The sequence below is a fragment of the Maniola hyperantus genome, chromosome 7, assembly GCF_902806685.2.
Source record: "Maniola hyperantus chromosome 7, iAphHyp1.2, whole genome shotgun sequence".
Lineage (NCBI taxonomy): Eukaryota > Metazoa > Arthropoda > Insecta > Lepidoptera > Nymphalidae > Maniola > Maniola hyperantus.
This window is the reverse complement of record NC_048542.1, coordinates 14,866,533-14,881,712: the sequence shown is the minus strand read 5'-3', so window position 1 is coordinate 14,881,712 and position 15,180 is coordinate 14,866,533. Positions and strand designations below refer to the sequence as shown.

At 38.6% G+C, this 15,180-nt stretch overlaps 1 long non-coding RNA gene across 1 annotated transcript; it reads left to right on the top strand.

Annotated features, from left to right (window-relative positions):
- Positions 1-287: 287 nt before the first annotated feature.
- LOC138402618 (uncharacterized) lies at positions 288-13,443 on the top strand. Its single transcript, XR_011236971.1, has 3 exons — positions 288-502; positions 663-3,140; positions 7,609-13,443. It is a non-coding gene; the product is annotated as an uncharacterized lncRNA (long non-coding RNA).
- The last annotated feature ends 1,737 nt before the right edge of the window (positions 13,444-15,180 follow it).

Below are 15,180 nucleotides of genomic sequence, written 5' to 3'. Positions count from 1 at the left end.
AGCTGTCCCGGCAGATCGACGAGCTGGTGAGTCTTACACTAAACTAGCGCAAAGTCAACTCGAGCTAGCGCTTGCGGCGCAAGACGGGCAGCGGCAAGTTATCCAGGCGCTCAACGACCAGCTGTCCCGGCAGATCGACGAGCTGGTGAGTCTTACACTAAACTCGCGCAAAGTCAACTCGAGCTAGCGCTTGCGGCGCAAGACGGGCAGCGGCAAGTTATCCAGGCGCTCAACGACCAGCTGTCCCGGCAGATCGACGAGCTGGTGAGTCTTACACTAAACTAGCGCAAAGTCAACTCGAGCTAGCGCTTGCGGCGCAAGACGGGCAGCGGCAAGTTATCCAGGCGCTCAACGACCAGCTGTCCCGGCAGATCGACGAGCTGGTGAGTCTTACACTAAACTAGCGCAAAGTCAACTCGAGCTAGCGCTTGCGGCGCAAGACGGGCAGCGGCAAGTTATCCAGGCGCTCAACGACCAGCTGTCCCGGCAGATCGACGAGCTGGTGAGTCTTACACTAAACTAGCGCAAAGTCAACTCGAGCTAGCGCTTGCGGCGCGAGACGGGTAACGGCAAGTCACCCAGGCGCTCAACGACCAGCTGAACCCCTCCTCCCTCCCCCACGTCTTGATGACATCTTTTTGTACCGTGCGTGTTGTCCGCAGTCGACCATCCACCGCGAGATCAACACGGCGCTGCAGACATGAGTGGCGGCCGCGCCGCCCGCGCGCCGTCTGCCGCTGCTGCTGCGCGAGCGCTGAGCGCGCGTCCCCTCCCCCTCCCCGCCGCGCCCCGCGGGCTCGTGCGACCTGTGCTACTACTTCGAGCTGGTGATTAACTTTATGTGCCACCTCTACACCATTCACTCTTACAATTTGTGATTTTGTTTTGCATTAATAGTGAGGCAACAGGTGTGACTGTGTACTCCTACATTGACGTGCGGCGATGTACGCGCTTGTGGCAGAGAGCTCAGCCAAAAGCTGAGCTCGCTGAGCTATCTCTAGAGAATACTTAGGCTGAGATCTATAGAGCGCACTTTTACTTTGCTCAGACTTAAGACACTTAAAACGAGACAGCGCTATATCGCTGTCGTAAATCTGTCTCGTTTTAACTGAAACTTAAGTCTGAGCAAAGCCAAAAAGCGCTCTATAGATGTCAGCCTTTTGCGCAGATTTCACTTCGAGTTAAAACGAGATAAAAATATGTCTGATGTAAATCTCTGATCTAAATCGTTTTTACCAAATAAAGTCTAAGCAAAGTACACTTTGTAGATCTCAGCCTAAGTCAGCCATATGCCAGCTGACCTTGCCGTCGCACGCGTCTATGTTGAGACTGATTGTATTAGCAACTGCGACGCGTGTTATGACTGTGTTATCTCTACAACCTTCAGTCACAATTTGTGATTTTTGTTCTATTGTGGTTTTTTTTGCATGAAATAAAACAGAGGATTCTAACCCGAAAGGGGGTTTTCATAATAGGACCTCGCCTTTCCGAATGACCTTTTTGTACCCACTCATAGACGTGAGACGGCGAGCTCGGTCTATTTAGCTGCTTACGGCGGTTACGGACTCATCCGGTCCGAGTCCGTGAAAATACGTTCCAAAGTTGTCATAGAACTATTTGTATGGTAGCGTATGACATATGACATAGACATTTTTATATCCGTATTTTCACGGATTCGGATCGGATGAGTGCGTGATCGCTCTTAGGCTCGCTATAAAGTGCACTTTGAGTTTGCTCAGACTTAAGACACAGCAAAGTTAAAATGAGACAGCGTTATATCGCTGGCATAATTAATCTGTCTTGTTTTAACTGAAACTTAAGTCTGAGCAAAGTCAAAATACACTCTATCTCAGCCTTAGGGTGAGATCTATAGAGCGCACTTTGACTTTGCTTAGACTTAAGACAGATGTATATCTCTGACATAAATCTGTCTCGTATTAACTCAATCTTAAGTCTGAGCAAAGTCAAAGTACACTCTATCTCAGCCTTAGAGTTAAAACGAGACACATTTATGTTATACACAACTCTGTCTCGTTTTAACTCTAAGCAAAGTCTGAGCAAAATTAAAGTATATACTCCATAGAATGACCTTAGGCTGACCTCGCCTTCGCACAAGTATACAGTATCCAGTAGGAAATATTGCACACCAAACTTTAGAAAGATATAACGGTTTCGTAGAGGGTCGTCTCTGTCGTTGAGGCTGATGAAATGTCACATAGGTACGAGTGGTATGAGGTACATGAGTGATAGAGACGACGCTCTATAAAGCAATTTTCTTTCTAATTTGGATGTGCAATATTTTCTGCCGGGTACTGTATGTATTTACTCGTCCTATGTGTAAGTGCGAAACGAAACGGTCATTGGTTTAATCCTTGTATTAAAATTCAATATATTAATTTGGTTGAATTGAATTGAATTGTGTGCGAGCGCCCTAATTTCTACATCGATAAATAAAATTTCTAAGTCTCGAAGAAGGTTACTTATCTCGAATATATTCAGTATTGATTTTGCGAAAATTATAATATTATAGGCGAATACATGAAATAATTGAAATTTAATATTATTTTGTTTTGATAATAATTGTTTAGATTTTCTATTTTAACACTAAATAAATAAATAAAAACAGTACCCAGTTAATTATAACAAATCATGTGAAATAAAGTAAAACAATAATTTCGTTGTTAAATAATATAATTTGGTGCTACATCGCTACATCATAATAATTTTATTTTTATTTGTTTGATTGAAAAACTCTAGAAGTTCTATAGTTCTTTAATGGTTTATTATGTATTGAATTTAAAATGCCAACCACTGACCAGCCCCCCAATTGTGTAAGAGAAACGTATGCATCGTTATCGTTATCGTCAACAAATTCTGCCCTTTGATTGGCTGTGAAAAAATGTAAACAGCAAATCAACCAATCAAAGGGCAGAATTTTTTGACGATTACGATAACGATGAATACGTGTTTCTTACACAATCGGGGGGCTTATTGCACCACTTTCGCACAGACCAGTGCTCGTCATTCAAATGTGAACTTTAAGTAGTGTTCTATAGAATACAATTATCAATGATAAGATAAACGTTAAAGGAGCTTTCAGCTTGCCGTTGATAAATGTGCCTACAGTATACGAGTTGTTAGTTATTTGAACTAACACCGAAGACCCGATAGGCAGATCTTCTAATTTTTAGGTTCGGAGAAGGAACAATGAAACAACGTACTTTTCAGCGGAGAGTGTGTGTATGTAACGGTTTATTTTGACATTTCTTATATAGGTACAATTCTGACCATAGACTAATTTTAGGCATAATCTACATGATAGTTCCGATAGGCCGCGAACGCACTGTCAACTTAATAAGAAGCGTTGACATAAATTCCCCCCCTCTTAAACGTCGTTTAAGAGAAAACAAATTCGTCTGGAGAAGCAAGGGGCAAATGCTAGTCATAGCCCTGCGCACCACTCCTCTCGCGGTTCGGATATCGGCGACTCTGGAGATTCCGTCAGCTCCTTGGTACAGAGCGGTAATCCAGCTGAGGCGCCACTTGAGGGGTGCGAAGTTATCTTCTTGCAGAAGCATGAGATCTCCCACGCTCAGCCTTTCTCGTTTCGTGTGCCACGTAGTGCGCTGTTGAAGTTCGCTGATTCTTTGCCAGCCACGCCAGAACTGCTGGCGTATCTTCTCGAGCCCCGAGTTACGGTCGAGGCTGCTGGAACTGAAGTCTTCGACATTCGTTGACGGCAGCGCAGTCAGAGGCCGTCCAATCAGGTAGTGTCCTGGGGAACGAGGGAACAGATAGTTAGGAGAGGAAGTCATGAGATATAAGGGGCGACTATTCAGTTTAGCCTCCACTTGCGAATATAGAGTAATTAATTCCTCGAAAGCCAAATTATTATGAGCCAAATATCTTTTAATGAGAATGTTTTTGGCGGAATTGATCCCAACCTCTCCAATTTGTCTTGAATATAAAGACAAAAGAAAATTTTATTTGTTCGTCAACTGCAAAGTCAGAAATGACGGGATTGGAATTTAAAAATTGAGTTATTCCTATACTAGTAGCTTCGTTTCGGCCGTTATCAGATAAACATTCTGCCGGTTTCAGATTTGTAGGTAGGTGACGACTAGCGGCGAGCTGCGCCGCGGATAACGCTAGTTGTGGAATCGTCATAGGCTTCCCGGCCGGAGCTACCCACGACTTCGAGTACGATAAATGAACGCTCGAACTACCTAACGCGTCGATCGATTTTAAATTAATGCATTTCTCAAGGTTGCGGGTGGATCTTTGAGAAGTATATTTAACACGAAATCGACCTGATTTTAGGCGAGTAGTGTGAGTCTTAAAATTCTGCTCACAACCCTTCTCGCTATTACTTAATAATATTTTTTGGGGGTCCCAAAATTTGGCTATTTGATTATCTAAGCGATCATCGAACGACTCGCTTGATGAAAAATTGCAATTAATTTGTTTGGGGTCACAATTTAATGAAATAGGACCGGAAATAACCCACCCAAATCGTGAGTTACACAGATATGGTTTTCCGTCACCTAATGATTTGACGGTGTTACCTATTACATCCCAGAATAGGTCGGCCCCTAAAAGCGCATCTACAGGTGCAGGGCTGCAAAAATTAGGGTCCGCGAGTTGAATGTTCTCGGGGAGACTAAATAGTTTGTAATCTATATTTATTTTTGGAATATTCGCCGTTAATTCTGGCATTATAAAACAAGACAAACTTGCATGATAGTCGCCTTGCAATGAGTTAAACCTAACCAAACACCTCTCAGTAACATGATTATTTGAATTATTACCTATACCTACGACGGTGAGATTAGTGGGTATCGCCTCTAAATTTAATTTTTCCTTGACGCGCTTTGTCAAAAAGCTAGACTGGCTTCCACAGTCTAGAAGCGCGCGAATGACTTCAGTCTTGGAGTTTAGAGGGTTCAGAACTTCTACCATCACGGTGGATAACATGACGTGAGAAGTTGCCTGCCTAGCTAGGTTCACACTAAGTTCATCGACGGAATTCTGAACTGTGGGTGCAGAGGGCTCCTCTGTGGGCTTGTGAAGCAGGGTAGAATGTGGTTTTCTGCACTCCCTACAACGACTCGAAAAGCATTGACGAGTTCGATGGTTTGACCTTAAGCAGTTCAGACATAGCTTCAGCTTCTGAGCCTCGGCTATCCGGAGTTCAGGGGTTTTGGCTAAGAATGAAGGACAGTTGTAGATTGCATGGTCAAGCTTGCAAACTACACAGCGAGCGCGATTTCTATCTGCATTATTGTATCCCGATTGAACAGCATACGAAAAAGATTTATTTTGTCTTGTATTTTTGTTATAGTTATTACTATTGCTCGCGATTGGCGCGGCATTAGACGAAACACGTTTGTTTTGAGTTTTATTTTGATTAAATGATTCCAAAACATCTGCACGCTCCTTTAAAAACTTATTAAATTCATCTAACGTTGGCATATCACTCAACGAGTTTCGATGCTCCTCCCATTTCATACTAGTATGGCTGTCTAATTTAGAACTAACCATATGTATTATTAAACTATCCCACTTATCAACGGGCTGGCCAAGACTCGCTAACGCACGTAGATTTTTATTTACATTATCTACTAATGAACGCAATGACTGTTCCGATTCGCGGGACAGAGTTTCGATATTGAATAAGGCGTTGAGGTGATTGCTAATTAGCTGCCTCTTGTTATCATAACGTTCACATAATAAACTCCAAGCCTTCTTGTAGTTCAATGCACAAACTTCGAGATTGGATATAACACGCGCGGCATCTCCCTCTAAATACGAGTTTAAATAATGAAACTTATAGATAGGTAGTATGTGCTCGTTATCATGAATGAGAGACCGGAAAGTATCTCGAAATTCTAACCATTTAAAAACTGTTCCGTCAAATTTCGAGATTTGAATTAGAGGTAATTTGAACCCAATGCCTTGTGAGACGCCTAGTTCTTGCCCCGAAGAACTACTGTGCGCGTCTTCAAAGCACGGAACCTTCGAATTACGCGACAGAATGTCCTGAGCTAACGAAGTCACGCTGTCTAATTCATTTTCGATCTCCTCGCGAATATCTAGTTCGGCATCTAACGTGTCCCCGCTTAACGATTCAATCTGACTTTGCACGTCACTAAACTCAGTAGCTAAGCACTCAATTTTACCTAATTTAAGTTTTAATTCGCCTAATTCCAATGAATCTAACACTGAAAGCTTATTAATCTTAGAAATATAGTTTTTAAATTTAGTAACGCGCCCTTTCACGCTGCTGCGTTTAATAATTAATTCTTTCAGAGACATATTGAAGCGTTATTATAACAGCTGTAGGTGAACAAAAACTGGTTTGTTATCGGTGGCCGCAAGATCGCTGCAAAATAATAAGTAAAACGTATATCTATCTATGACTAGGTACGTTACCTATGCACGTCGCTTGAAGTTGTCGTCCAACCGATGAACATGAACCGGTTTCCAGTCGTCCGCGCAGCTCCAATAAGTGCACGCGCCAGTTAAAAATCGTATGAATTATGATAATATGAAGTAATGAGCAGGTAGGTACGGCTAATGCGTAACGGATGAAGTGACGAATAACGTGCAAATTTTGAATTTTGTGATTGATTGTGCAAAGTGGTATGGCCCTTTGAATAGTGCATGAAGTACGGATGATTATGGAGCAATGGATGTATGAATAAGGTAGCTGTGAAATGGAATTATGGATGTTTGGATGAATGTGTTGTGTTTTATGTGGGATAGGACACTTATCTGAAATATTGGTCCGGCCTCGTTGTTGCCGGCGTAGAAAGTGCTCCCTCTGTCTGAGCCCAAATGCTGCGGGTCCGATCAGCGTCCCGGCGATGGCTTAAGACGTCTTCTTGCGTTGAGCCTGATGCTGCGGTACGATTGGCGTCCCGGCTGGCGTCAACGATGGTTGCTTGCGTTGTGCCTGATGCTGCGGTCCGATTGGCGTCCCGGCTGGCTACAACGATGGTGATTTGCGTTGAACCTGATGCTGCGAAACGATTGGCGTCCCGGCTGGCGTCAACGACGATGATTTGCGTTGAACCTGATGCTGCGAAACGATTGGCGTCCCGGCTGGCGTCAACGACGATGATTTGCGTTGAACCTGATGCTGCGAAACGATTGGCGTCCCGGCTGGCGTCAACGACGATGATTTGCGTTGAACCTGATGCTGCGAAACGATTGGCGTCCCGGCTGGCGTCAACGACGATGATTTGCGTTGAACCTGATGCTGCGAAACGATTGGCGTCCCGGCTGGCGTCAACGGCGATGATTCTCTCGCTGGATGGCTTGGCTTCTTCCTTCTCAGGTGTCCAGTTTACGGTCGCCACTATGTTAGTTATTTGAACTAACACCGAAGACCCGATAGGCAGATCTTCTAATTTTTAGGTTCGGAGAAGGAACAATGAAACAACGTACTTTTCAGCGGAGAGTGTGTGTATGTAACGGTTTATTTTGACATTTCTTATATAGGTACAATTCTGACCATAGACTAATTTTAGGCATAATCTACATGATAGTTCCGATAGGCCGCGAACGCACTGTCAACTTAATAAGAAGCGTTGACACGAGTTAAAGACTAGGTATATTTGAATGACGAGATGTGTGCTTGATGCCTTAACATCTAATTTTCGCAGGACTTTTAACACGAAACATGCTTAAAATATATTTGTAAATAAATAATAATACTCATTATCGATGTTAATTGTAATAATGACTATTATTTCGTAAGGCTAATCAAAATTTGGTGGCTTTCTTAAGTTTAAGAGTTAACCAACCCACCTTATGTATAAAGTCTATCGATGCCATGCCAAAAAATCACTGTTAAGTAAATAATAATAAAAAAAAACTGATTGCACGTAGATAATATACCGATTAATCTTCCTAAAGTTTATCGCTCACTACACAGGACCGCACTTAAGCACGGTAAAGAAGAATTCATAAAAGTTCTCATTAATGATACATACTTTCTGGCATCAGTTGGAGTCCGATAATATCGAGAACGACGTGGTTATTTAATTAATTATTATCAAGTTGAAGATAATTAATTGTTTTCAGGCGCCCGATTTAGTATGTGACAGCTCTTTTAGTGCAGTTCTGTGTGGTTTGCGGTGGTCCTAATGACGACTATTTTCGCCTATTTAGGCTACTTCTATGAAATGTGTGTATTTATAAACTATTCCTTAATGATAAAATTGTTTGGGCCCATTGTTACGGCCTTTTGTGACGATCGGGTAGTGCGAATGTTGTTGCCAAGTCTGGATAAATATTTTTCCGTATCCTAATACATGAATATTAGATTTAGTATACCTTATTCATCTAAACGGTTGTTTAGTTAAAAAGTGTTAAAAAATCCCAAATATATTAAACTTAAACGTAAAAGCGTTTTAAACTTTCGAATCGAATTAAAAAAAGTATTTATTCTGACATGGCATTAGCTAAATATTATGCTAAGCGTTTACTAACTCGTAGCATAAAGATGCGCGCACTAAAACTTGTAGGAGTCGATAATGTATGAAATCGATTGTAGGCCGGTACGGTGCAGTATAGTGAGCGCGAACTTTTATGCTATCCTGTTTGTCGACGCTTGCTTTTAATGAAGGATGTTAATTAACTTTACTATTCTGATTGAACTTTTTGGGAATGATAGATAAAATTAAGAATTATTACATAGTAAGTAAGTGTTTATAAGTAACGTAACAATGATTCCTTGAAACACGATCTGTATTGCATTTCTATACGGTGTTATTTTCCACTATACATTTGCGTGTGTACGTCTGAATATGGAAGGAAGGAAGCTGTTCGTATTTTGATTTTATACATTATAATAAATTGTTTAGGTTTAGAGTTGTGCAAATAAATAAAATATGTTGGCTTTTTATTTGAAATATCGTTGGTCGTGAACTTATACGATTAGCTTAGCCTTTAATGACGTTTGCTTATCGGCGCATTTCAAATACGAATCGATAGCAAAACGCCCTTGCCTTTACGTCACAGGTGTAAAGGCCCGTTTCGCAGTGATTTTCGTAATAATTGTTAAGATTGCTGGCATAAATCGCGTCCACCTAGAAACGCCCATAAATAAGCTAAGGTAGTCGTATATTTGATGAGACCCGGTTATAAGGAAGTTTCATACAACTGTTTTTCTTGTCAATTTTATCTCGATTCAAACTGAAGAATTTCGCACGCAAACAGAACCCTTTTTATGTACTGCTCCGTTAAAATAGGCATTTCTTCATTTCGCAAGGTGCTGTTTCAGTAAATTATACATTTAGTATCTATTTGTTTAATAGACATTTAGCACAAATCGACACCGAAAGTAGCTAAAATACTAAAATTGTGAAGGCACACATATACATTGCTGTGTTGTGTTTTGCAACGCAATCTGAACGATCGATCAATATGTCTGCACATCGTCATTCACAATATTGATCCCAATTGCCACTCTGTCGATCGATCACAACAATGTGTCTGCAGCTTCAGTACAATAAGCGTAGTTTCATAAACTAAAATATCAATTTATATTTAAAAAATCTGACTCATTAGAACTGTATTTGCGATAAAACTGACAGTTGAAACGGATGTATAACCCGCATTATTAGTGAATTTGTTACTAATTATTATTATTATGTATAAATAAATTACCATTCCTAGTCTTAAGAGTAACTAATCATCACTGTCCGTCTATGAATTCCCGGATATGTTTAAGATGTTTTTTGTCGCAGTTTTTTTGTATTTTCTTTCGAAACCCTGTATCGCATTGATCCCTTAGCAAATTAGTAAATATTTTTTCACGGATAAAAGTTGGCTGCATTTTCTTCGTTAGTAAATATATTGATTGTAGTCTTAAACAGATTTATTTCATTGAAGAGTTTTTGCATTGAAATAAATGGCGATTTCAAACAATAATAATTGTGTTTTATGATCTGTAAACTAGGCTTACAGTCTATGATTATAACAAAATGGACGGAATTTAGAACGACCTTTCTAATGCGTATTACAAAGATAAGGACCGTTTTTTAGTAATTTAGGATTACGGTGTGATACGGTGTTATACGTACTTTATATGGAAACGAGAAAAATAATATTTTAATCTTTTTTAATAAATGCAACATTTTATTATTTCTGATTCAAATTTTAACTAGAATGGAATTTCATGAGTGATCGTGCGGTTCAGTGCAGTAGGCGATTACCTTAACGTAAAACTAAAATGCGATTATTTTGTGATAATTGCAGAAATTTGATACATTGCAGTGCAGTTCAGTTTAGTAGGTGCATAGCTTTACCTATACTTTAAATTAATTTTAGTAGAATTTTGCAGCCAATTATTATCTGTTGGGATAAAAATGGAAACAAATAATATCATTGAAAAAGGCTGAGGACACAATTTTTAAAATATACAATGTCTTCTAAACAGGGTACTTTTATTTACTGTTGTGTACGTTTGAATAGTGACGTTGTTATTCGATTTTGAACTCTCGTCTACTTGATAATGTGTTCCAAATTCGAATAGGGCTCGGTTAATTCATTTTGATTTAGCTTTTCTATATCAAACAGCCGTACTCAGAGTAGCTTAATCATTACTTAAGTTTAGTTAAAACGAGACAGCTATATCTCTCATATAAATCTGTCTCGTTTTAACTCAATCTTAAGTAACGATAAGCGACTCTGGCTTTAAGTAGCTCTGGATCTTTCAAACAATTAGTTCGATTAAAAAAGATTGATATTACGCTGTAACATCAATATGTTTTTTTTAATTTTCGTGTTTAAGAATTGGCAAAGATCGTAGAATATTATTTATATAAAAAATGTATTCAAGATGGCTGAAGCTCAGTCCTATTCTGATTAGGAACGCATGAACTACAAAGTACATTTTCGTAGTGGCAGTTTGTTGAAAAGTTTTCAACAACCGTTCCGGTTTCGGAAAAGAAAAACTAGCCTGTAATCATTGATATGAGAAAACCAAAGATACACAATCCCTCAGAAATGTGATTCGTTAAAAAAGCCTCAATAGCTCAACGGGTAAAGAAGTGGACTGAAAACCGAAAAGTCGACGGTTCAAACCCCGCCCGTTGCACTATTGTCGTACCTACTCCTAGCACAAGCTTTATGCTTAGTTGGAGAGGAAAGGGGAATATTAGTCATTTAACATGGCTAATATTCTTTTAAAAAACTAATTAAAAAAAGTGTTTCTACTTATAAATCAAATTCTACTGGGGTGTTTAATAGTCATGTTATATTAATAACGATTTTTTTTGTAACTATATGTAAGCTAATTCCGTTTTACACAATCTCTAAACTGAATTGACAGGTCTAAATCTAGTGCTGTCCTTTTCCGCGGGAAGTGTTATGAAAGGGATAGAAATATATTTAGAGTTAGACTTGTCATTTTAGTTTAGTTGATAGTTGAGAGGTTGTGTAACAGAATTGGCCACATTGTTTAACTAATACATAAATAATGTAAAAGAATACGAGAAAGTAATTATTATCTTCAATTTTGACGTTAAATTTTTCTGAGAGACTGTATATCTTGGGTTTTCTATATCAATGCCTGTAATATAATTATGTAATCAAATAAAACGTTAAGCTATGTTAATCTTATGTGCAAGTTGTTAATATTCATATAGAAGAAAATCGGTAGCAGATAGTGTGATTAGACAAATTGCAATCTGTCATGGAAATTCTAACTTTATTGACTAGGCCGTAAAGTCTAAAGTCAATACTCATTGTGATTCGTCAGGTTACACTGCTGGCCACGCAAATAGATACATGAACAATTTTATGTGTTAGTTAAATAAATTACCTAGTTCTAGCGGAAAATTAAATTAAATGTTTTATAGTCACTCACTATTTATTTGTACATGGAAATCTGTTTCACTAATGTAAAATTATATAGAGAAAACTATATAGACAACCAAAAGATCTGTTGGTAATTAAAGTGTATTACAGTGATAGGTGTATAAGTGTTAATTTCGAATTCGTGAACTGGTGTTAAGTGTGATTACAATATATACAGGTAACATAACGCTAAACTCTTAAATCAAAAAATGAAAGCAAAGGGGTTTAAATATTTTGTTCACATAATATCATTAACTATGAATGATTGATTCCTTATTTTTAAAATAACTAAATAAATTTTTAAATCTGAAGTTTAAGTAAAACCGAGTTTATGATTTTGTTCACATGTTTTCTGAATATGGATTTTAGTTTATTATTTGTAATTTTTAATTCATACCAAGAGTTACTTGCGCACGGTATACCCAAATGTACATAATATTATGTAATTCCCAAAAATTTACGTACGTAGTATAATAAATTAATTAATAATTAAAATTCTTATTCGGGCTGGAGATGAAATTAAATTAAACTAAATTAAACTAAAAATCACTAAATAAAAGTTTCGATTTATTAAATTGTTCAGTTATATAATGGCCTGTGGTGTAATTTTTCCCACCGAAAACTTTCCTTACATTGGAGTGCCAACATTTTACCACGTGTTTTGTTTATTAATATAACTTCGGGTCAGTTGCATATCAGGAGCTTAATGTTAAGTTGCGGTTACCGTTAAACATTTACCATTAATAAAAGTGATAAAAACACTGGGTGACACAAGTCGGTATTCAAAGTTAACAAACCTCTTATGCAACCCATTTTGCTTAAATATTGACGTTTGAAATTTAACGTTAAACATAAAGTAAATTTAACCGTCTGATATGCAACTGGCCTTTAGACTTAAATCTATAGAGCGTACTTTGACTTATCTCAGACTATTCGAGACAGATTTATGTGAGAGAAATAGTTCTGTTTCGTTTTAAATGACTTAATAAGTCTGAGCAAAGTCAAAGAAGGTTCTGTAGATGTTATCTTTAATTATAATATCTGAGGCCATTATGTCTGCTAAAGTAAAGGTTGTTGTATTGTAATCGCATCATAGTACGTAATTATTTATTATTATTAGATAGTCTGCATTGCGTTTGTTATTTCGACTAAAGAATATTTAAAAATAACATTTTATTTAAAAGTTAGTCAAAGTTAGATTAAATAATCTTAAGTATAAATTAAAAATACATATTATTATGATTGTTTTTAAAGTATTCAATCAAAGATACCTAAATATTTCTTAAAACACTTGCGTTGATCAGCTTCTGCTTTGGCAAGGTTTCTTTTTTTTTAAATTTATTATGATGGTTTAGAAATTAAAATGTGACTTGTTGATGTATGGTACTTTTACAATGATAAAACCAGATAAATAAATATGCTTCAAATAGATTTTTTTGATTTTTTAAATAATGATGATTATCGCAAGTGCAGCGCAGACTATACTATGTGTACGTTATCTTCCATTAGAGTCGTAGTCGCTGTGAGCTACATAATATGCGTATTAACAATAAATAAATTAAATGATGATTTCAATGTGTGTCTTTTATTAATTTTGACCTGTAGTGTACTATTATTACCCTCTAATGTACAGTTGAATAACAGACGGTTAAAGTTACGTTACGGTTACCGTTAAACTTTGACCGTCATTAAAAGAAAAGGGGGTTGCACGCAGACGATGGACTATTGTCTGCGGAGGACAAAAACTCAGCACTTAAGAACCACATCACACAAAGCACTCGATGGGCTAAATTGTAAAAACCGTAGAAGAAAGACGACGGGCTTTTGTCCTCTGCGGACTATAGTCGCTCGTCTGCGTAGGCCTGAAATAAACAGACCGTGAAACACATTTTGCTTTTATTGACGGTTAAAGTTTAACTTTAACCACCTGCATGGAACTGGACCTAAATAGTTTTAATTCGGACCTTGATTTGCAGGCAAACAAGTAGCCTGTCACTCGCCAGGTTAACTAAATCCAGTCCACCCATGCAAAAAATCTCGGCCCGTTTTGATTCGTTCACGGAGTGATGAAGCCTGAAGAACAAACGAGCAAGCAACGAGCATTTTAGGTATTATTTTATAGCTGCAAGTACGCGGAGGGACGCGTCCGAAACTAAAATGAAGGCAAAACCATATAGCATCTTATTTGACTGCTTAATAATTAATACTGACAAGTAGGTAGGTACAAGGATCCGACCCTCACGTTTTTTAACACATTTCACTTAATTAACCGACTTCAAAAAAGGAGGAGGTTCTCAATTCGTTTAATCTTTTTTTTTATGTAAGTATTCATTTATTATTAGGGCTCCGTAACTCAAAAGGGAAAAGGAACTTTTATAGGATTACTTTGTTGTACGTCTGTCTGTCGTGTCGCTACGTTAAACTAAGTTGAACTTTGAATAGATACCTACACTAGGGCACATTAGTTACTAGCAAAAGTTGTACTGTATAAAAGTAAGTTGAAAATCACACCTGTGTATCCTTACCCTAAGATGCCAAGCCTTTCGTTTGATAAACTAAAGTGATTTGGGTTAAAACTATTGTGAAGTTACAAGGGAACACACACATAGACATCTGTATACACTAACCATTGTATTGCTCCCCCTTTGTTCGTGTTATGAAATTTAGAAATGAAAATAGAATTTTGTTTATGTCATTACAATGTAAGTTGTGGTCGGGTCACGAAGGGTTCCTTAGGGATGACTTTAGTGAGGTGTGGTCATAAATACTATCCGGGTATAGTCCGCTACAGGTCGAGATGGCAATCGGGGTATGAGGCGAGGGGTCAACCCGCACACCCGCATTGGGTTAGTACTTAGTGCGGGGCGTTCCCTCCCCGATTGCCATCTCGACTTGTCCGTACTATAGGTACAGTAGGTAGGAGGTATACATGTTCTCTTTCTATCCAATCCAATCCATCAGCCTGTGTGCGTCCATCCGCTCCCCACCACCTTCTTTAGGTCATCGGTCCAGCGGGCTGGAGGTCGTCCCACACTGCGCTTACCGGTACGCGGTCTCCACTCCAGAACACGTCTGCCCCATCGGCCGTCGGTTCTTCTAAAGACGTTTCCATAGCTATCCGTATTTATCTCTAATTAGCAGATTTAAAAAAAATAGTGCGCACCCATCACCGACTCACAACTGAGTACGGACAAGCGCGCTCCATCTTAGATTGCAGCATCACTTGCCAGCAGGTCTATAAAAAAACCTTTGAGAACTTTATGGAGAACTCTCAGGCATGCAGGTTCCTACACCTTCTAGCAAGTGATATTT